The 24,137-nt window shown below is 42.7% G+C and overlaps 1 protein-coding gene and 1 pseudogene across 2 annotated transcripts in view; both read right to left on the bottom strand.

The window, feature by feature from the left end:
* Positions 1 to 24,137, bottom strand: part of crcp (calcitonin gene-related peptide-receptor component protein) — a 110,394-nt gene that overhangs the window by 19,468 nt on the left and 66,789 nt on the right. The window lies entirely within an intron of this gene.
* LOC139227009 (baculoviral IAP repeat-containing protein 5-like) lies at positions 1,900 to 2,394 on the bottom strand (annotated as a pseudogene).

The following is a 24,137-nucleotide window of genomic DNA, read 5'->3' as shown; positions in this document are numbered from 1 at the left end:
CAGCTGTGCACCTCTGCGCAATGCTCGTCAGTGTTTGCAGCACCTCAATGCTGTAGAACACTGACAGCACAAATGTCAAAATAAATTTGCGCATGGTCCCTTTAAGGAATCCGGCATCATCAAATGACATAATCAGATCAACTTTATTCAATTGGCCAGGAATTGCACTGGGCGGACTTAACAAGCCAATCAGGGGAAAATCATTCTACGTAGTGGGGCTGGGACTTGTCACTGACGTCACCCGCCACGGACCAACCGAGGTTCGTAAAATCCAGCCCTAAACTTTAAAAAAAGTACTTAATTGGCTGTAAAGTACTTTGGGTGGTCATGAAAGGCGCTATATAAATGCAAGTCTTTCTTCTTTTGCTTTCTTAAACTTTGCAGTCTTAAAACGACTGTCTGCTAGCTTTAACACAACTTCAACTTGGCAGTAGAAAAGTATATTGTACATTACATGGTATAGCCCTTCTGTCATTATAAGAAGCGCACCATCCAACTTACCGTAATCAACGCCACAAATGATTAAACCCCTCTGAAATTAAAAGTAGGTCTAGATTTGTACATTATAAATAATAACTTTATTTCTATTACATCACTTTGCAGAGAAGGGCATAATTTATGATGCTGGAAGGAAATGTAACCCCAAGTGTCAGTTCGTGCTCAGCTGTGAGTATAGCAAATTCTTTTGGTGTTTCGTAATATTATCTTCTCACACTCTGTCTCTATCAGCTGTACATTTCCTCTAGAGTCCAGTCCACTTTGATTTTCCACTCAACTGTCTGCAATGCTCCAGTGTGTTCTCCCTTCCTGAGTTTATTATTTCTAGTATCTGAATCAATACTTCGCTTACCTTTATTCCACTTACAAAATTCCTTCTATTTTTTTTGCTCATCTACACGCACACTTTATAGCTACCTACACATATGTTATAGCAACATACATTACACATTCGGGCCAATTATGTCTTAAGCAGGGAGTGTGATGAAAATTGCACAACCATACAGCCGTTAAAAATCTGCTACTCAGTGTTAAAGAAATGCATCCACTTAAAGGGAAGTGGCCATATACAGGGACAAAAACATTGATGGAACCTTTTTAAAGGCTCAAAATGACTTTTCATCCCACACAAAAGGACTTAAAGGAATACTGTAAAGTACAGAACTGGAAAAGTCTTGGCAGTCCATCTGCTGGTCCCAAAAATGAATACCTTTCAATTGTCCACCCCCTCAAAAATATTTCCAATTTGCCCTTAAATGTTTCCACGTTATCTGGCTCCCTGGGCAGTCTGATCCGTATACTCATCACCCTCTGTGTTAAATAGTTAAATCTAACCTCTCTGGGCACTTTCACTCTTCTAAGCTTGAGTATGTGTCCCCTAGTACGAGGCTTTGTGGTCATTTCAAACATGTTCAACTTAAACATTCTCTTAAGATTCTTGACTAATATTTCACAGCCTTCTCTTCACAGTAAACAATCCCAGCTCCTTAAAGCTCTCCTCATCAGGCAGTTGCCTCAAGTTAAGTGTTACTTTGGTTGCACTTTTTTTGCACTGGTTTGGGGGAGGTGGGGATGGGTATAGAGCAGTGAAAACTGCGAAGGGTGTTAGAAAATCCAATGTAAGGGCATGAAACAAAGTGCAGGTGTGGTCGAGAGCAACTGCACCCAAACCCGTTGCTTTGTCATGGAACCCCTGGGTATAGGAGTGCAACATGCCTGACAGGAGGTGATGACAATGCTAGTGTTTTTTTTAAAAGTTTACAGACAATTTTAGAAGTATGTTGTACGTTACATAGCCATGATCTTCACTTTGAGGATTCTGATCAACTCAATTGAGCTTTGGATAAACAGATTGTTTTTTGTTTTAAAAAGAACTTTACAATAAGAGAACATCCTGCATCACTAGCAGGCTTTAGTAACAAAGTCTTCAATTGCGCTTCTTACAATTTTTGCCTCTTGCTCAAACGACTGAATTCTTTCGGAGATGTGTTTGTTCATGATATTCTTTACTCTTTCCTTGTCTAGCTTGAGAAACTCTTCTGCTGTTACATGTTCAAACTTTTTCTTCAGTGCTATGAAAGCACACTTCGAGGAATGGTTTTGATGTTCAACTAAAGAAAGGCCCCCCTTGAGGTTCCCATCCTTCCAGCTCTTTGCAGCAAAAGAAGCACTGAGCAACATTAGGACCACTCTCACTTGGGGTGTGAATAAAGCCTGCTGCAGCCATATTCTCCGGGGTGCACATACAGTCATTGACGAAAGGCCAGTTGATGAACGTGTTCAGGCGCTCCTGGAAGTAATAGTATTTGCGGTCCTGCTGCTTCAGGAAAACCTCCATTGCGCCGGCTGTTGCGGGGATGGCGCTGGCTCCCCAGCACTCGGCACGTGTGCGTGTCTGCAGAGCTTAAAACAGGTGTGGGGGAAAATTGTCTTAAATTAGATTGTGACAAGACAAGGTTATACCTGGTAGATGGCCTAAGATTCTCAGCCACAAACTGTTGCACATATTCTGCTCATCCATGCCAAGCCCTTACAGTTCCATCATTGCATCACATGCATTTCCATACTTCAGTATGACAGACCTTCAGGATGCCATACTCACATCTTCCAAGGGCTTCACAGATCAAATCACTGTATCATAACCCAGTTGCACAATCACTAAATGACACACGGGCTCACCTGCGGGTTGGACACATCTACAGTATCTTTAGACGACTTATCCTCTTATACCAGCTGTGGCTCAGTAGGTAGCACTCTCACCTCTGAGTCAGAAGGTTATGGGTTCAAGTCCCACTCCAGGGACTTGAACACATAAAACTCGGCTGACACTCCAGTGCAGTGCTGAGGGAGTGCTGCACTGTCGGAGATGCCGTCTTTCAGATGAGATGTTAAACCGAGGCCTCGTCTGCTGACTCAGGTGGACATAAAAGATCCCGCGGCACTATTTTGAAGAAGAGCAGGGGCATTATCCCCGGTGTCCTGGCCAATATTTATAATTTGTGGGAGCTTGCTTGTGCGCAAATTGGCTGCTGCGTTTCATACATTACAATAGTGACTACACTCCAAAAGTACTTCATTGGCTTTGAGTGCGGTAGTCATGAAAGGCGCTATATAAATTTGTCTTTCTTTTACCACAAGATAGCACAAAAGTCAAGGGAATAGTTCCCAACTTAAGAAGGCTCACAAAAGGCGACAAATGGGGTACCGCAAGGTTCTGTGCTGGGGCCCCAGCTGTTTACACTGTACATTAATGATTTAGACGAGGGGATTAAATGTAGTATCTCCAAATTTGCGGATGACACTAAGTTGGGTGGCAGTGTGAGCTGCGAGGAGGATGCTATGAGGCTGCAGAGTGACTTGGATAGGTTAGGTGAGTGGGCAAATGCATGGCAGATGAAGTATAATGTGGATAAATGTGAGGTTATCCACTTTGGTGGTAAAAACAGAGAGACAGACTATTATCTGAATGGTGACAGATTAGGAAAAGGGGAGGTACAAAGAGACCTGGGTGTCATGGTACATCAGTCATTGAAGGTTGGCATGCAGGTACAGCAGGCGGTTAAGAAAGCAAATGGCATGTTGGCCTTCATAGCGAGGGGATTTGAGTACAGGGGCAGGGAGGTGTTGCTGCAGTTGTACAAGGCCTTGGTGAGGCCACACCTGGAGTATTGTGTACAGTTTTGGTCTCCTAACCTGAGGAAGGACATTCTTGCTATTGAGGGAGTGCAGCGAAGGTTCACCAGACTGATTCCCGGGATGGCGGGACTGACCTATCAAGAAAGACTGGATCAACTGGGCTTGTATTCACTGGAGTTCAGAAGAATGAGAGGGGACTTCATAGAAACGTTTAAAATTCTGACGGGGTTAGACAGGTTAGATGCAGGAAGAATGTTCCCAATGTTGGGGAAGTCCAGAACCAGGGGACACAGTCTAAGGATAAGGGGTAAGCCATTTAGGACCGAGATGAGGAGGAATTTCTTCACCCAGAGAGTGGTGAACCTGTGGAATTCTCTACCACAGAAAGTTGTTGAGGCCAATTCACTAAATATATTCAAAAAGGAGTTAGATGAAGTCCTTACTACTAGGGGGATCAAGGGGTATGGTGAGAAAGCAGGAATGGGGTACTGAAGTTGCATGTTCAGCCATGAACTCATTGAATGGCGGTGCAGGCTAGAAGGGCCGAATGGCCTACTCCTGCACCTATTTTCTATGTTTCTATGTTAAATTAAACTGCAGCTGCAGGCAAGACTGTTGCGGGAAAAGATATGACAAGGAAAGTCTTGCAATGCAAAGAATGTGGTGAATATAGAAAAAGGTTACAACGCGCAAAGGAAAATGCAGATGGAACTAACTAGCAGCTTAAAAGAAAGAAACTTTACAAACTGAAAACTCCAAACAGAGCTTACCTTTATAGGACAACCAGGCACATGCACCTGTTTTATATGGGTGAGGTGGGCTATGGCGGAGCACGAGAACCATTTACACAATTTTCAAATAGTATAACAAGGCTGGATAGCACTGCCTCAAAAAACAGCCACATCTTTTGCTGCAAAATACAGTGCACTATGACTCATGGGCCTTCACTGACAATTTTACAATGAAAGCTCCCAGCCAGTGGAGCTCCATGTTGCCAGTGGAGTTTCACAATATTTAAACTATTATATACACAGACCAACAACTGTCAGACATTCATCAACTAAAGAAAAATCTCACCATAACATCCCTAACAATAATTTACATTTATATGGTGCCTTTAGGAACAACTTGCATTTATATTGCGCCTTAATAGTAGAAAATCATCCCAAGGTGCTTGACAGTGCAATCAAAAATTAAGGCTGAGCTTAGGAAGGATGAACAACAGTTTGATTAAAAAGCTAGATTGTAAAATGGATCTTAAAGAGGAGAGGGAGGTGGAGAGGTTTAGGGAGAGCATTTCAGAACGCAGGTCCTGGAGGATCGAAGGCACAGCCACTAATAGTGGGGCGAAGAGAGGGGAGAATGTACAAAAATGAACAGTCTGGTTCGACCTGAGACAGTGGCTAAGGACAGGAACGGAGGCAACTTTACAGAGTTTGTGGCTGGGGCCAAAGACGATGGCTTCAATCTTTCCAATGTTTAACTGGAGGAAACTACAGCTCATCAAAAATGATTGTTGGACAAGCAGTCTGACAATACAATACAGAGGCTGTGGAGAAGTCGAGACTGATGGTGGAGAGGTGGAGCTGGGTGTTACCTGTATACACACATGGAAGCTGACCCCAGCATCTAAATGAAGAAAAGGAGGGGACTCCAGAGGTCACAGTGCAGCTGCAGAAAGAGAAGCCATTGCTGGAGATGCCATGGCTAGAATTGGATAGGTAAGAGTGGCAGTAAGCGAGAGTAGTCTCACTTAGCTGGACAATGGTCGAGAACTGCTGTGGAGAGAAACCTGATTGGAGAGATTCAAACATGGGTACAGATTTGGGAGGCGACAGCATGTTCAAGGACTTGAGAGAAAAGGCAAGTATGGAGATGGGGTTTACAAAGTCAGAATGATCAAGTATGGGTCTGTGAAGGGGAAGGGTAATGATGGTAGTGTTGAAAGGGAGATGATCTGAGGGAACGATGATCAGACCAGATAAAAATTAACTTCACTGTGTTGTCTGTTAAAACTAACTTATGCAGACTAGTTATGTTACTGAACACTGGAATCTAAATATATGAGGTTAAGACATTTATTTTCTGTTTCTGGGAGAATGTAGGAATTTCCATCTATTCAGATTTGTTTGAAAGAATTTTAAGTTAGAGATCAAGTTAATATTTCTTGTGACAAATCATAAGAGACGTGGATTCCTAATTATTTCTTACACTTGAAAAAGTAGAGACGATGCTGCAGATTCTTTGTTTAGCCGTATAGCCACAGAAAACGCACCAGGGAGGATTTAGGCACATTTTGAGCCTAATTCTTTCTGCACACCATTTTCTGGCTGCATGTCAGAGTGCTTGCACACATTTTGTACCATAACCTAATTAATGTCCCAGAATGCATACAAATACCTGTATATTTAAATAAATACCTGGAACATTTTCCTTGCTTCGGTACTGGGACTTTGCTGCTTTTCGTTCCAAAGCCTATTTTTAATCAGTGCAAAGGAAACTCCTTGCGCAATGGAGCTCTTGAAGGAAGCATACTTCAGATTTTTTTTTTGGTTGCAATGTTTGCAGCAACTTTTTCAGTACTGTGACTCTCTTACAGACATTTTCAATTTTGATAATTTTTGAAATTAATATGTACATTTTGGAATTTATTTGAGGGGCACACAAACATTAATTGCACTGAGTATGTTTACAGCATGCTAAAAACAATAGCTCATTATATTGCCTACTACGCCCCTGCGAAGTGGACTGTAATTGGAACCTTTAAAGGATTTTAGCAGAACACAAACCAATGATTTAAAAAAAAGAGGGCACATGAATCTCTACTTTCACAGAAGCTCAGGGAGCCACAAGGCATCTGTTACAAGTTGCAGAGCCCTTGGTGAGTAGCGAGTGAAAATAATGGTGGTTGGTTTGGATGGATCCCAAATGCAGCATTTAATCGTTGAAGTGAAACAAGATGAAAGAAGCATGCCAGGAAGATGAACAGGCACTCGAGCCCTACCTGCCACGATGGCACCGAGCACACCACATAATCGGCCTGTAAATGCTGAATGGAAACAATGCTTCAATTGATTTTGTTTCAAACTTCTGAACGCAGACAACATGTTGCAGACATAGTAATTCTGAGCTGCACTTTTCTAGAAATAGATACCTTTGCAAATGTTCCCCAGTGCTCAGCCATGGTCCTCAGATGTTTCTGATGAGTTCAGTATTGTCTAACTCAAGCCACAAAAGACAGCAAAAGTCAAGGAAAAGTAGTAACAGCAACACCCTGGACAGATGTCCAACCAAGTTAGAGATGTAATTGAAAATGGAGCAATTAACTACAATCACAATGTATTGTGTAAAGGATCCTTAAAACTCCCAGGATAATGCGCCACTTTAAAAAAAATCAGTATTTCCATTCTATCAATAACTTCTCATGAGCTTTTTTGGCATTGGGTTATGTGCAATCCACCAAAAAAACTAGAATGCCTGCAGCCACAAATAAAAAAACTTTTAAACGACCCATTGAATCTAATGTTTTGAAGATTTGTTTCTGGGGAACATTATCCAAAAGTTTCAGTTCCACATATTCAGACTTCATTTTAGTCAAAATATTACAATGCTGAAGAATAATGTGCCCGTAAGAACAACATTCTACATGATGTTTGGTTAATGAAACATTATCGGAAAAGCTAAATAGGCAAAAGTGATTCACTGAAAGTACTCTCAAGCCTCATCTAAGTAATATCCAAAGAAAAAAGAAAAACATTTTGCCCGTACAAGATATTTGATTGTTCGGAGGAAGGAAAACTGACACCCATTGTCTTGAGTTCCCTCAGTCATCAGGGAGCCAATCCAGTGAAATTAGCAATGGGATCACTAGCAGCCGATTACAAAAAAAAGTCCTGAGTGTTTATATCCAGTGAGTAGCTGGGCCACACAAACAAAGAAATCCAAGGTTTGATGCCTGGTCTGTGCTGGGTTAGCTGATCGCAGGTGGGGCAGCACAGGAATGGTACAATCAGTCTCCACACCCCTGGTTTGGGGAGAAGAAAAATCAGCCAGGGTTCCTGCTCATTATCAAATCTAGCAAATCCTGATGGCTGTGTACGTGTGGATGTTATGGAGGGACAGAATTAGGTTTGCAGCTGAGCAAGTTTGCTGAAAGATTCATCTTCAAGGGCTACATATGACTAATGGTAGACACCATCTGTTTAACAATACTCCTGCAAGAGTCAATGCCTCCAGGAGGGTTAGTGGGCAGGGGGAGAGAGGGTGGGAAGAGAAAAAATGGATACCCCAGAAATCCAAATAATTTCCCAACCTTGATACTGGTCTAGAGATATCAAAGAGAGGTACTTTGGATGCTGGACAGCATGACTTCCAATCGAGCTAGTAGCAGACAAGAGCAGCATGGATTCCTTGCTGAGCCAATGGACCCATGTACTTGTGTGGGGGGAGAGAAGTCACTAATGCAACTACCAATATCTCCGATAAGGAAGTTGTTTTCAAAGAGCAATCTGGCATTGTCCACATTCTATTTCTGTTAGTATAGTGTAATGCTCGCCTTTTTCTTTACATTACATAAGAACATAAGAAATAGGAGTAGGCCCTTTGGCCCATTGAGCCTGCTCTGCCATTCAATAAAATCATGGCTGATCTGATCATGGACTCAGATCCACTTCCCTGCCCGCTCCCCATAACCCTTTACTCCCTTATCGCTCAAAAATCTGTCCATCTCCGCCTTAAATATATTCAATGTCCCAGCCTCCTTGGGGCAGAGAATTCCATAGATTTACAAACCTGAGAGAAGACATTCCTGCTCATCTCAGTTTTAAATGCCCCCTAGTTTTAGTTTCCCCTATGAGTGGAACATTTCTGCATCCACCTTGTCAAGCCCCCTCATTATCTTATCTGTTTTGATAAGATCACCTCTCATTCTTCTGAACACCAATGTTTATAGGCCCAACCTACCTTCATACGTCAACCCCCTCATCTCCGGAATCAACCTAGTGAACCTTCTCTGAACTGCCTCCAATGCAAAGATATCCTTCCTTAAATACGGAGACCAAAACTGTACGCAGTACTCGAGGTGTGGCCTCACCAATACCCTGTACAGTTGGAGCAGGACTTTTATACTCCATCCCCCCTTGTAATAAAGGCCAACATTCCATTTGCCTTCCTGATTACTTGCTGTATCTGCATACTAACTTTTTGTGTTTAATGCACAAGGACTCCCAGGTCCCTCTGTACTGCAATACTTGGCAATTTTTCTCCAATTACATTTTAATTTGCTTTTCTATTTTTTCTGCCAAAGTGGATAATCTCACATTTTCCCACATTATATTCCATCTGCCAGATCTTTTCCCACTCGCTTAGAAATTACAAAAGAGACTACACTTCAAAAGTACTTCATTGGCTGTAAAGTGCGTTGGGATGTCCCAAGGTCGTGCTATTTAAATGCAAGTCCTTTCTTCATATCTTCTTTAACAGAATAATCCAAATTCCCAAGTTTACAGATTTTTCACATACTTCTTGTTTTGTAGTTATACAATCTGAGGTATAATTTTTTACATTCTACAAATGAGTAATGAATTGGTAATTCCGCTTATTGTAGCTTTGTGCTTTACTCAATTTGAAAAATAAAACTGCAACTAATTCACAGAGCCAAATTTCCCAGATAGTCAACTGAAGCAGTGCTTACAGATCTTAGCTTAGTTTTGAAACTGAGTAAAGCATGAAGCGGATGGATATGTTGTACCCCCAGAAAACGTTTCAAGGCTTCTGTTTTATGTTTTATGTATGCAGAGCAAGACATTCCCCTCATTCTATATTTCTCCTGGAATGCAGATCTTTTCCAAGATCTTCTCCTATCTAAGTAGCCTGGTCAGAGACAAGTGCCACTGATAGTCTAAATATGACCAATAGGACATCTCCAAAGAGTGACTTTCCCTGTGGAGAAATAGCTTGGCTTTTCTTTGCATGTCATGTAGTTGTGGAACTGGGATGGGGAGCTCAGAGTGTGAAGTCACAACTGCAAACTTGGATTGCATCATTCCATCAATCCTTTCAGTGATTTAAAAAAAAACTGGTTTTACCCTTCAACTGACAACTGTTAAAATGTTAATGCTGTGGAGGGAAATGTTTAAAATCCTGAACAGCAAGCAACTGATCTCAATAACAGCTGTTATTACATTTTGCACAGTGGCACATTATCACGTTGTGTGAAAGGGCTTGATTTTGGCGCATCATGCTAAGTTTTCATTCTTCACAACATTGCTATGTAAAGATGGTGTCCACAGAGAAAGTGGTGAAATCTAAATGATCACTTTCTTATGTTCTTATCACTGTTACCACAGTGATCTCCTTGCCTCAAGAATTATTTTCTTCTCTGCTTCCCAAGGCTACTGGGATTCCAGGCTATTCGACCATAAAGGGAGCCATGAACAAATTCAGGTCATGTTCTTGCCCTGTATCCACACGTCTATTTTCTACCAGGCGACAGTGAATCAGGAGCAGTAACTGGAGCTGATGTTTCTCCTCCCCATCCTGAGACTATATTTGTATTATTTGTAAACCTATGCCCTCTTAACACTGCAACCTGACAATAACTGTGTGTGAACTGTTGGAGTATCTTAGATTTAATCAAACACAAAGTTAAAATAAGTTGGATAATTTGCCTACAAAGTGAGCAAGATAAAATTTATGTGGGCGGAACACTACCATACGATAAGCAATGCAGGCAAACCATGCATATTGGAAGAAAAAAAGTAGCAACATATATACTCTGTGAATATTACTGAAACAGCTATGGGTGAAGGTAAACAAATTCATGGGATGTTGGTAGAATTGCTACTTAACATGTCAAAAAACTGAAGCAGCAAACATCAAAATGAATAGGATATAAACTATATTGCCAAATCATCATTAGAGGATTGTGTTGTGAGGAAAGACGGGAGAACCGTGAGCTCTTTAGCCTTGTAAGGAACCAATTAAGGAAGCTCCATAAGGATATTATACCTAGGGTGCAGGAAGAAAATAAATCCAGACTACTATTTCAAGTTAAACTGTGAAAGTAAGATATAGGTTCAAACTGGCAACTTTAGGACTAGTGTCAGCAATTTCTTCTTCCAGAGCGATGTCGGAATGAATTTCTAGGTAGGATAATAGAGGAAAAACAATGAGATCATTAAAAGAACCAGTAATTATTTTTTTCCTGAATAAATGAGCTAAAATAGACCAAATAACCTACATTATCTATCTTGTGATTTGACATCATCATCATACCAACAACGCTTGCATATCGCAAAGTGTTTCACACAAGGAATTACTTTTGAAGTGCACTGACTGGTGGTTGTGTGTACAACCATGGCAGCCATTCTGATGTTCTACAAACAGTCATGAGAAGTATGACTAGTTAATCTTTACCTTGGGTGATTTTTAAAATCAAACACTATATTCCAAATTGCATCTCACAATTAAGGGAAAGAATCCAATGTGCTCTGAAGTCACACACGCATAAAATAAGTCCACCTTCACTGAAGCATTCATATTTGTCGACATTACTTTTTTTAATTGTCAATATAATTTTGGCTGCAAGGAATTTGCCTCGAAAGTCAGCGTTTATTATCTTTATTTTACGGTGCTGATTTATTTTTGTTCATTAAATAGCAAAATTGCTGCTCTATTTTTTTTAAATAAAGAAAGAGCTGTTAGTACTTGCTAGACGCTCTTTGCAGTTTTGGCACTTCCAAATCAGGTAAGTGCACTTCTTGGTCATTCTGATGAGTGCAGTATAAAGCACCAGGTCTGGCCAAAATTCTGACTTGTTTGGGACTGCTTATGTTTCACCTTTCTGGAGTGTGCTCATTTTGGTTTGATCATCAAACATAATTCAAATGGGCTATTTTTGGATATTGAGGACAATTGATTTTAGCAAAAGTTTGTCATGCCTCCAACTGTAACATATTTGTCTTATGACATTTATGTGACTTTAAATGGACACAATAGTATTAATTTAAAATTAATTCTGATTTGCTGTGAGTGAGACAGAGTTATTTTGTCTTGGTGTCGGGGGAATAATACGCAATACTATTTAGAGACAGCCATTCATTTTGTGGAAGGTGGCTAGTCTTTGTTATGTTGTTACTTGATCAGAAACTAATTATGGTTAAGTTTGCTTGGCTGGTTTTTCATGTTGAAATGTTAACTGTCCAAACTTGTAAGCTCATACCAGACATTAATAATTTGTTTTGTTGTGGCCAGCTGTGAAAACAAGCAACTCCATAGACAGCTGACACTGCTATTCATACTTTATTTAAAATCTCATCCTTCAAATCCCTCCACGGCCTTGCTGCTCCCTATCTGTGTAACCTCCTCCAGCCATAACACTCTCCAAGAACTCGGCATTCTTCCAATTCTGGCCCATTGGGCATCCCCGACTTCCTTCGCTCCACCATTGGCAGCCATGCCTTCAGCTGTCTTGGCCCCAAGTTATGGAATCCATCCCTAAATCTCTCGGCCTAAAGAGACTCTTTAAAACTTACCTCTGTGACCAAGATTTTGGTCACCCACCCTAATGGCTCCGTACCAATATTTTTGTCCAATTACACTCCTGTCAAGCACCTTAGGATGTTTTACTGTATTAAAGACTCTACAGAAATGCAAGTTGTTGTTATTTACTTGAATGTTAGAAATGACTAGTAACCTAATTGCCTATTGGGGAGAACTTCTTTGATTATTAAATGTTCCTGTATGAACTTCAAAGTTCAAACAAAAATATAACTGGACTAAGGCACTGCATTCGTTTGGTTCCTACTACATAGGGTTCAATTTTCCCCAATGTCGTTTTTTGGCGTATAGCTAGAGGAATACCCCCAAAAAAGTAGCAAATTTCCCCGTTCTATTTCTTTAAATTGGCGCCGCGCAGCCTGTCCTGTAGCTTCGGGGGGGGGGGGTGGTAACCTAATGTCTGCGTCGAAGAAACAATGTCCCCCACCCTTTTCTGCACATGCTCGAAAAAAAAGGAAGGTTTTTGACATGATTCCCATGGGCACGCATGCCCAGTACAGCTCCCGGTCTGCATTCGGCCATTTTTAAAGAGCCAGTTGTGTGTGAGAACTTTAATTCTCAGTGGAAAAATCAGAGCTGCAATACAAGATGTAACGTGGCGCGGCGCAAGGACCAAGAATTTCTTACAGGATGAAGTGGAGGCACTAGTTACTGTGACTGAGGGCAGATGGCACGAGCTGGACACCAGCAGAGGTCACATAAAAGTTTTACCAGAAGAAATGAAGAAACGCTGAAACCAACTTGCAGAAGATTACTGTCCATGAGAGGCCAGTGCAATAAGAAGTGGCAGGACCTTGGTCAAGTAGTTAGAGTAAGTAATATTTTCATTTATTCACTGGAATTGCATTGTAAATGTGACCATCTGTATATGTCCCACCCAGCAGAAAGATGCTCTTTCTAAAAAGTGTGAGAAGGGGAAGGAGAGCTCAACAGCGCCTCCTGAGGTGCAGGATGTAACAGATGTGGTTCAGATGATGGCAATGAGTGCGGAGAACATTGACCTTACCCGATCACTCCTGGACACCATCAGTGGAGTGGGTGATGAGGTATTGGGACAGTCGGGAGACAACACTCTCACGAGAAATGGGAACACTGTCCGGGAACATGAGGGAGGGAATATCTCAGGCAGCGGAAACAACATCGGTGCACGAGGGAGGGAATGTCGCAGGCAGCTGATGCGCTGTCGGTGAACACGAGGGAGAGAATGTTTCAGGCAGTTGACACACTGTTGCTCAACATGAGGGAGGGCACGTCACAGGTAGCTGAGACACTGTCGGCGAACGAGGGCGTGAATGTTGGAGTTAGCTGCTGCAATAAGGGAACACGCCCAGACCGCGCGCCCATTGACGGAATCAACTGCCACTCCCACTGCAATCCCCAGACCAGCCTCTGAAGAGGCCCAAGCCAAGCCTTCCATATTACCACCTGTCCCCCCCATCCCCCCATCAAGAAGTGCGTATTACCGGAGATGTTCGAAAGAATAAGCTTGGTACCAACCCGAGAAACGCTGCGCCACTGCCTGCGGGTAGAGGTGGAGTCAACACGACCAAGAGCAGCGGGCGGTCTTAGAATAAGGTGGAGGAGAGATGGATGCAGCCTTTCTTTGCTGCTGTTGCTGTTGTTGTTATTAGTATTGTTGTTACTTTTGTAACTGTTCTCGAATTAAAGTTTTTTTGTAAGTTATGTAAATTGACAAGTTTAAAAGTTTGTAAGTGATCTTAAAGTTTGTAAGTGATCTTAACTGAAAACTTTAAAGTTTGATACAAGAATATTTTTATTAAAGTTAAGTACAGTAAAAACAAATGTTTGTTAAACTTTTGAATAAAATATATTTTAAATTATAACTGAATCATTTACATTATTTGGTCCATTATTAACACAACGTTTTGAAGTAAACAAGAATCATTTCCATCATTCGTTCCATTAACATAACACATTACAGAACAGGTCCAAACAGTAAGCATGGTCCATGTGGAATAGTTGCCACTGAGCCTTCAGGCAGCAAAACGTTCACGGATGAGCTACTGACACAAGGCTCGAGCAATCGTTAACGGGGCACAACGGCTCTGCCCTCCTCCGCTGTCGTGCCCTGGGTTCAGGGAGTTGCACGGCTTCCTCGTCCTCCTCCTCGTCATCTGCATCTTCCTCCTCATCATCAGCCTCTCTCACCTCAGGTAGGTCTTCTGCCTCATGATGGCTAAGTTATGCAGCATGCAGCACACAACGGCGAACTGACCGACAACCTCAAGGGAGTATTGCAAGTAGCCTCCGGAATGGTCCAGTCAACGCTGTTTCAAAATGCCAATGGTCCTCTCTATTATGCTGCGTATCACAATGTGCGACATGTTGTATTCCCAGTCAGTTTCGGTCAGGGTTACGCGTAAGGATGTCATGAGCCAGGTGGCAAGGCTGTACCCTTTGTCTCCCAGCAGCAAGCTCTGCCCTTCCGGCTGCTGCTGAAACATGGCACATATAGCACTCTCGCGTAGGATGAATGCATCATGGGTGCTCCCAGGGTATCTCGCATCAACTGACATGATGCTATGCATGTCGTCACACACGAGCTGCACATTCACGGAGTGTTAGCCTTTTCCTGTACATCTCAGAATTCTCCAAAGGTGCTCGCAAGGTGATGTGCGTATAATCACTGCAGCCCTGTACCTTTGGGAAGCCAGCAATCCTGGAGAAGTCCACAGCCCTTTCATGCATTGCCTGGGCGATCATGGGGAACTTCATGTAGTCATTCCTCCAGGCATATAGTCACCTGCCGAATGCAGATATGTGTTGCATGTTGAGAAATGGAGCACATATCCCCAGTTGTGGCTTGGAATGATACAGATGAATAGAATGAAAGTGCAGCTGTAATCTTCACTTCAACTGACAAAGCAGTCCTCCTAAAGCTTCTAGGTTGCAGGTCTGCTTTTACTAACTCACAGATCTCAGTTACAACTTTTTTCCGGAAACGCAGCCTTCTGACATAGTCTGCATCACTCAGGTGTAGATACGAACACCTGTCTCGATATACCCGACGTGGGTAAGACCTCCTGCCCATCACCCTACGTGCTCTGAGGTTCCTCATGCGATGATGTCGAATCAATCGTCTCCTCCGCAGCACCATCATGCAGAAGACTTGCACAAGGTATGGCATTGTCAGTATTGCCCCCATGATTAAATTGTACCTTTGCAAGAAGCTCAAAACGGCAGGCAGGCTGGACAAGGTTCTTTGTTCTCGCTTTCCCCAAGGTCGACACCTTAGTATGGACCACACCCAGGTCTGAGCAGGTGCAATGATCGGGAAACCCCCCCACCCCTGGGCTTCATTTGATGCATAGTGTAAGGCTTCTCATGCTTTCTATTCGCCTTCCACAACCCCTACTCTCCCCCTCCCCCCGGGCATCTTTTCAAGCCAAGCCCCGAGCCGATGTGTTCGGGCGAGGAACCGATTTTGCCAGCCGACACTCCTACCCTCAAGCCTGGTTTGGAGACGTTCGGTGGAGGCGTGGCACTTTGAAAAAAATCAAAACAAAGAATTCATTTAACTGCGCTTTAAGTTTTAAAAATTTAAGCTTAATTATGCATATTTATGTGTTCTTGACTCCCTCCAAAATTTTGCCTAAAAACAATTATATCTTTCTGCGTCGATTTTTTAATATGCGCTGGTTTTCCTGAAGTGCCCAGTAGGTTGTTCGGGAGTGGTCACATATGCCGTCCAAGAAGAAATGTAAATTGACCAAACTTGCATAATTATGAAAAACTGGCGCAGACATCAGGTTACGCAAAAAAAAAAACGAACCTAAAAAAATTGTACCCGAGTCATGCTGGCGCTTAAAGTTTGGGGAAACTTGGATTTTTTCATTTAGGCCAAAGAAACGTTGCAAATCACTGGGGAAAATTGAGCCCACGCTCTTTTCCCAGTGGAGGTGTCCTTGAGGGTTTCTGCAGATTTTTAATCACATAATGGTTCAGTAAAGACTTTGAAAAATTCAAGATGTGCTTTTGAAACAGTTTAATTATCATGCGTGAAGTATTGTACTGTGACTTTCTTGCTCTATATTTCTGAAATATTTGGATTTATATAGCACCTTTCACGACCACCGTGCAAATCTCACAAATGTTTTACAGGCAATGAAATACTTTTGTAGTGTAGTCACTGTTGCAATATAAACCCTGGTCGCCGTTTTGGAGCATGGGCAGGAACATCGGTGGGGCCCAGGTACAGAGGAGTGGGAAGGTCAGGGCAGATGAGCGGCGAGTGCTTGTGGCGAGATGCGGTGAATGTTTATGGCGGAGGAGTGGTGAGAAATCGTGGCGAAGGTGCGGCGAATGTTTTTGTGGCAGAGGAGCGGCGAGAGATCGTGGCGGAGGTGCGACAGATGAGGGAATAGGGCCCAGAAGAGCCGAGGGCCCAGGGGCAGCATGGGCCAGCCCACACTGAGACATGTGTGTGCGCTAGGTCTGTGCAGCAGAGCAGGTCTCCAGTCGTCCTGGTTAATCCTTGCCAATGGATAAAGGCTTGGGTATGTCAAGCCCGTGTGGTAGTTGGTGTGCAACGGTCATCACATGGTCACGCACAGGCATCTTCCACCCCTCGATTGGAGTTCAGGACTGGAACATCGTGTCCTTCATCGAAACACCTGTGAACACGTGGAAGCAAGTCACCCTCGTTCGAGGGACCGCCTATGATGATGATGATGATAGGAACATCTGCTTCTGTGTAATCAATTTACTTGTAAATAAATCTAACTATTGGTTTGGCCTGAATGTTTTTGTTGACATTGTGCTATTTACCATCTGTCAGAGAGGACAAGATAACACAGTCTGTGCGGTCTCTGGTGCAAAATCCCATGGAAGAATGTAATTGTTGCTTCTGCAGCACATATAAAGCTGTCAGTTTTGATTCACTAGAGATGCAGGTAGCCCTAAGGACTGTTGGGAGGAAGCCCAAATTTTAACAGTTACTACCTTTTGCTGCACCTGTTTCACACCCACTTCCTCAGTGTTTCGCTAATAAAGCCCAAAGGGTTACTGACCTCTGGATCTCTACTGATGTCTCTATGAACTAGTCACCATGAGACCGGTACAAGATGGCTGGGAACAAGGTTAATTCCCTATGGGAAGTACCTGGCCTTCTCTACAACAATCTGACTAAGATCACTTATCTAGCTGTTTGCAGGATTGCAGACATGAACCCACATGCTCCACATTTTTGTGAATATGCAAACCATGACTTGTGTTTTTGAAAAGGAGCAATTCAATTTTGAAATACCACAAGCATTAGGCCACTGTCAAACTCCTAAAGAGAATATAGAGATATGTTCTTGTTGCTGATCAGTAAATGCATACTGTACCTAACATCTCTAATAAAGCACTGTCATATGGGGGGGGGGATATGGGTTCAGGATTTTAAAACAAAGTGCCCCTGCAAAGGGCAAAAAGGATGGAATACAGGAAAGAGGAGTTAGAAAAGTAGCTTTAAGTCAAGCAAGGTGCCCTACTGAAGTGGGATAAGCACATAAGAAACAGAGCTGGAGTAGTCCATACGGGATTTTAGAGCCTGCTCCATCATTTAATAAGATCATGGCTGATCTTCTACCTCAGCTCCACCTTCCCGCATTATCCCAATATCCCTCGATTCCCTTAGTATCCAATAATCTATCAATCTCTGAGTTGCATATATCAACGACTGAGCATCCACAGCTCAGCCTACAGGCTCTATCAATGCTTTATGGTTTCCTTGATCGTAGTCTTATGACACAAGCCAGCACTAGCCACATGTACTCAGCGTATTTTGTAGTTTAAAAGTTTTTGAGGTACAGCAAGTGATGCCATTCGGATAGGTTGGCGAAGTGCGTGAGAACGTCCTTGGTACCACAGACACACTGTTGTGACGATCTGTAAAGTCTACACTCAACGGCAGTGTAACTATAAACATCAAAACCGCACGTGGAGAGGTTCAGCTGCAGTACCCCCAGATTTAGATAGTCGGTTTCAGGAGTGGACACTGGCTGAATCACTGAGTACCAGTGAACAGGACCAAGTGCTGGTGCCAGTGGAGCAGCAGCAACCTGCTGGCTGAGTCCAGCTCGCGTCCTTCCTGAGGTGCAGAGCCTGGGATTTGGACCTCACAGGGCTTACATTGCTACTCTCTTCCTTTTTAGTGTAATGTGCTCATTATTTTTACAATATTACATGCAGATAAGTTGTATTCCCAGAAATAAGTGAATTCAATCCTATCTGATCCTTGTTACATTTAGCTTATAGTGAAATAAAACAGCTGAACAATTCATTCAAGCATTAGCTCAACTAGTGGTAGCTCGGTCCATTGTTAGAATCATAGAAATTTACAGCACGGGAGGCGGCCATTTAGGCCCATCGTGTCCGTGCCGGCCTAATTCCACTCTCCAGTTCTTGGTCCATAGCCCTGTAGGTTACAGCACTTTAAGTGCACATCCAAGTATGTTTTTAATTGTGGTGAGGCTTTTGTCTCTACCACCCTTTCAGGCAGTGAGTTCCAGATCCCCACCACCCTCTGGGTAAATAACTTTCCCCCAATATCTTCTCTATACCTTCCCCCAATTACTCATCCTGTTTTTTACCTATATCGTTGGTACCTATATGTATCGCAACAGCTGGCTGTTCACCCTCCCCCTCCAGAATGCGCTGCAGCCACTCCGAGACATTCTTGATCCTTGCACCAGGGTGGCATCATACCATCCTGGAGTCTCGTTTGCGGCTGCAGAAACGCCTATCTATTCCCTTTACAATAGAATCCCACTATATCCAAATAGGTATCGATGACAGAAATAAATCCTTAATATCCCCTATTACTTTAAATAAAAGCTTCATAGATTCTAGCGTATAGAATGAACATATTGTCAGGAATGCAAAAACCATGTCACCTGAGCTTTAAGGAATGAAACGTATGCTAGACAAGCTAATTTCCCATGGATATACTTTTTTTGACGATAGCCTATTTTCCCTTTTATAATCAACCTCCCCTGGACATGGAGTATTCAGTTTTCAAAGTAGAATTTTTTTTAAAGATTTATTCTCAGGGTTTGGACATTGCTGGCAAGGCCAGCATTTACTGCCCACCCCTGAGAAGGTGGAGGTGGGCCTTCATTTGTCATGCTTTGATTACAAGTGAGTGTCTTGCTAGGCCACTTCAGAGGGCAGTTCAGAGTCAACCGCGTTCCTGTGGGACTGGAGTTATATATAAGCCAACTGGCTAAGGTTTCCTTCTCTAAAAAGAATATTAATGAACCAGTTGGGTTTTTTTCTGGCAATCTGGCAGCTTTATGGTTATTTTACTGAAACCAGCTTTTTATTTCAAAATTTTAAAAACTGAATTAAAATTCTCAAACGACAAGGAGGAATTTTTTTCTGAGGCATTTTCCACAGTCCAAGAGAATCGGCCAACAGCCAAAACTCAATTTTACACAACACAAGACCCAACCAGATCAGGCATTGGGACAAAGAAATTCAATCTTTACAGTACTATTGTTACTCTTAAATTCCTAGTCTAGATTGTCAGCCTTGGCTCCATAGTAGGACTTTGAGTCAAAAAGTTAGTGGTTCAAGTCTCGCTCCAGGGACTTGAACACATAATTGAAGCTGACACTTCCACACAGTACTGAGAGAAGGCTGTATTGTCAGAAGGTATCATCTTTCGGAGAAGATATTAAACTTACAAAGATGCAAATGATCCCATGGCACTATTTGAAGCAGCTCCCTGGCATCCTTGCCAATATTTACCCCAAAACCAACATCACAACAGATTATCTGGTCATGTATCTCAACGCTGTTTGTGGGATCTTATTATGCATAAACTGGGTGCTGTGTTTCCCTACAGTATAATCGTGACTACACTTCAAAAGTACTTCACTGGCTATAAAGCCAATGGGGCGTCCTGAGGTCAAGAAAGGCACTGTATAAATGCAAGTTTCTTCCACAAGGAATCCAACAGAAACTTAAAGATGTGTAAGTGACTATACAGCTATTACTCTGTGACTGAAAAAAACCCACTTGTCACATAAAGTACTGTCCCTCACAAATGCCCAAATAATTCAAAAAATGAACAATATTTTTCAACCAGTGTGCCTTCAATCTATTTTAAATCTGTTCCAAAGGGAGGGAAAAATACTGAAATGGCAGCTGGAGACTAAAGACTATCAATTATAACCAGCTGTGGCATTTCTTTTTTTATCTTTTCAGCAATGGTGCTGTATAACATGTGCTATGAGATAGATACTTATGGTATGAATGCACAACTGGTTTTGTTTATGTAAGACAGCTGGCTAAATAAGTTTTCCAAAATGTCAATTTTTTTGAAACGTCAACATTTGAATTTAGGTGCATGTACTCGAATTGTTTCCTTTCTTTTTCCATAAAATTTTCCCTTTCTTCTCTTCTGGAAGCTTTAACTCCTTGCTGAGGTACAGTTACGCAGGTGCCAACCACCCTCCATATTTCATGTGTGAGCTTGGATACGAAAAACCCACAGGCTATTTTGCCAGAGGCTGGTCCTGCCCTCACCCAACATAATAGCAATTAGTAGTGGGAATCCTAACCAATTTTCTCTTACCGAATGCAGGGTCATGGAAGCCAACGGTATTCGTCTCTACTGCTTCCCTGACTGCGATCAGCTAACTCAACGCAGATTGGGAATCAAACTGATGATTTTCATTTTGTTAAAGCTTAACTGGACAAATGCACTTATGCAACTATCTAGTGGACATTCAAGAGAGCAAATCAAAAGGCCTGGGCACTCCCAAATGGCTTTTCCTATACCACTTTTAAAAAATGTCATATAAATGACCTCTAGCCTCAATCCAATCCAACACTTCCCTCCCCTCCATATGCTGATTGTTAAAAAGCTGTGATCTTGCAGTCAGTTCCCCAAAATAGGAATATTGTTGTTAGCATTCCAGGATTGGGGGAAAAAAAAGAGAGTCAAGGTCCTTCAAGTTGGGTCAAGCGAAAGGGAGAGCAGGAGGGAAGTATTTTAAAAAAAGATTGGAAAACAGTTTAAAGATATTCTCCCACCTCCCCCTGCAACAAGACTCCAAGTCCCAACATCCTACCGCAAGACTGTCTTAGGATCCAGGGAAGAGAGATCCATGGTAGAGGTGGCGGGAGAGGGGGTGAAAGGAGAGTTCACAACTGTGGGGAGATCTGTATTATTTAAAATTAATATTCAGCTGCATTTAAATAATACAGATTTCCCAGTACTGCCATACATACCCTGACAGCCCTCTCCAGTCCTACCAGACTCTAACACTATCACTCCCTAGGTACCATAACTGCCCATCCAAGTAATCTCGCATCCCAATCCTCCCCCCCCCCTCCCCCTCCCCCACCGGAGCCTTACACTCACCAATTCTCTTACACTCGTTTTATCCTTACTTCCAAAGTTCAAAACCTCCCCACTTCCCACCAACTGCTACACATCTCCTCCTACTTAGCTGCAATCTGAAACATCTTCCCTACAATTTTGTTTTATATTGTTCATTAAAAAAGGGTTAAGAAACAAAATGAACAATATAACTAAACTAACTTTTAACAGTCACTGATTTAGTTTCCACAAAAATATGCAAGTCACAGAATTTCAACCCAAAAATATCACTAGCACTCTGACAATAAAGTAATAAAATTTGACTTAATCACCAAGTCAGTGGCACAAATAATATATTGGTGGTTACATAGCATAAACCATTTCCTTTAATTCAGTGAGCAATACAATGGGAGATCCATTGTAAGAATATATAATATATAAAATACCCTGTATAAAGATACACCAATGGTTAAACTTAATTGTGAAATGTTAAAATGTTTATTGCTCAAAAGTTTACAATAACTGTACCACATTTAACAAAAATATACAGGACCAGAGCTTTGTTTGAACTAAGTACATCTCTTTGAGGAAAGAGAGACCAAAACCAAGGTCAGGGTGACACAAATAAGCATCGGCGGATTTTTTTAAAAAGAACAAATCCAAAATATACAGAACAAAATAACACAGTAAGTAAAGTACTAAAAAAACAGCAAATAATTAAATGCAGACAAAAAAATACTGGAACTGAAGGCCAGGAAAGCAGTTAACTCATGTTTCACATGCTCGCACGAGCATTGGCTCGGGAAGAACATTGTTCCAGGCATTGGCACTAATGTTCAGATAACTGGAAGCAATAATTTGAGTGAATTGTTTAATACTTTACGTGCCAATTACGATTATATATTTAGCTGGATCAGAAATAAAAATATCAGCATGAGCCACTTTGAAAACATTAATTCAACGTAATTCGGTGAAATTGCAGACTTTAAATACAGGTTGCATTTCTTTGAGTGTCTGTGGGATCTATTACTCAACGAGTCAGTATTGCTTGTTTCAACTAATTAACAAACCATAATACTTGGGTGTCAATTTTGCAATTCTGGCAAAACTGGGATTGCACTTCCCCATGGCATGGGTTGTGCTGAATTTTATGATTATAGGTTCTGTGTCTTTATTTGAACTAGGCTCTCAACACATGAAAAAACATGTGCAAGGCGTCAGGTCTGCAAACTGGTTGGTTGCCAGTTGCAAATCTAGGCCAACCAGCTGCATTTAAGGAGGAGAATGTTCATCCTTAAATAGCAAATACGGTTCTTCAGAGAGAACAAGGTATTAGGGATAATCTTGGTATCCACCATGCAGCAGTTGTCCCAAGACTGAGCAGCAGAGTATCTCAGACATCACTGCAGTGCTGCAGGAGATTTTCACAAATGCAGAATGCCATGGAGCAGATGGCATCTTCACAGCCATCTGCAACATAGTCCCAAAGCAAAGAAGGACCAAACAGAGAACAGTATCCTCTCACTAGCACTCTGAGGGGGTCAAATTTCAGCCCGAGTTGCTCCTATTTTTTTGGAGCAACTAGTTTAGAATGGAGTATCTTAGAAATTGCAATTCTCGGCATTTAGTTTGCTCCACTTCTAGTCAGTTGAACAGTTTCATATTAGAACAGATTTTTTTTTCCAAAAGGGGGCGTGTCCAGCCACTTACGCCTGTTTTGCAAGTTTAGATACCAAAAACTTACTGGAGTAAGTGTAGATTTTTGTACACCCAGAAAAACCTTGCCTGCACTTAGAAATCAGGCATAGGGAACGAAAGATGGGGGGGGAGGGCGGGGGGAGGGGGGGTTTACAAACATTAAACCACTTTTACAAATAAAGAGCCATCATCAATAATAAATGATAAATAACTCAATAAATAAACCAATAAATCAATCCAAATTTTTTTTTTTAAATCACTCAATAAATAAAAAATTATTTCTACTCACCTACTGCAGCTTCGGGGAGAAGAAGGGGGCGGGGGGAGAGAAGATGATTGGGGGGGGGGGGGAGAGAAGATGATGGGGGGCGGGGGGAGAGAGAAGAAGATGATGGGGGGGGGGGAAGAGAAGATGATGGGGGGGCGGGGGGGGGAGAGAAGATGATGGGGGGCGGGGGGAGAGAGAAGAAGATGGGGGGACGGGGGGGGGGGAGAGAAGATGATGGGGGGGGGGGGGGGAGAGAAGATGATGGGGGGCCGGGGGGGGGGGAGAGAAGATGATGGGGGGCGGGGGGAGAGAGAAGAAGATGGGGGGGCGGGGGGGGGGAAGAGAGAAGACGACGACTATGCCGGGCCGCCACCGCCGCCGACTCTTCGGGCGGTGCCCGTCCCCAGCGAGTGGCCACGGGCCCCGCCGACGACAAAGCCGGGCCCCGCTGAGGACTTCGGGTGGGGCCCACAAACAGCTGAGCTGCCGACGTCTCTTCGGGCGGGGCCTGCCCCAGCGAGAGGCTGGGTGGGCGGGCCCCGCCGCCAAGGTAAGATGCGCAGGCTACTCGGCCGGGGATAGGGTCGTCACCCTGGAGACAGGACGCCGGGAGCTGCCGGCACTGTTTTCGGCGCAGGGCTGTAG

The sequence above is a fragment of the Pristiophorus japonicus genome, chromosome 16 (assembly GCF_044704955.1).
Source record: "Pristiophorus japonicus isolate sPriJap1 chromosome 16, sPriJap1.hap1, whole genome shotgun sequence".
Lineage (NCBI taxonomy): Eukaryota > Metazoa > Chordata > Chondrichthyes > Pristiophoridae > Pristiophorus > Pristiophorus japonicus.
Note: the sequence above shows the minus strand (reverse complement) of the source record. Positions and strands in the feature narration are given on the sequence as shown.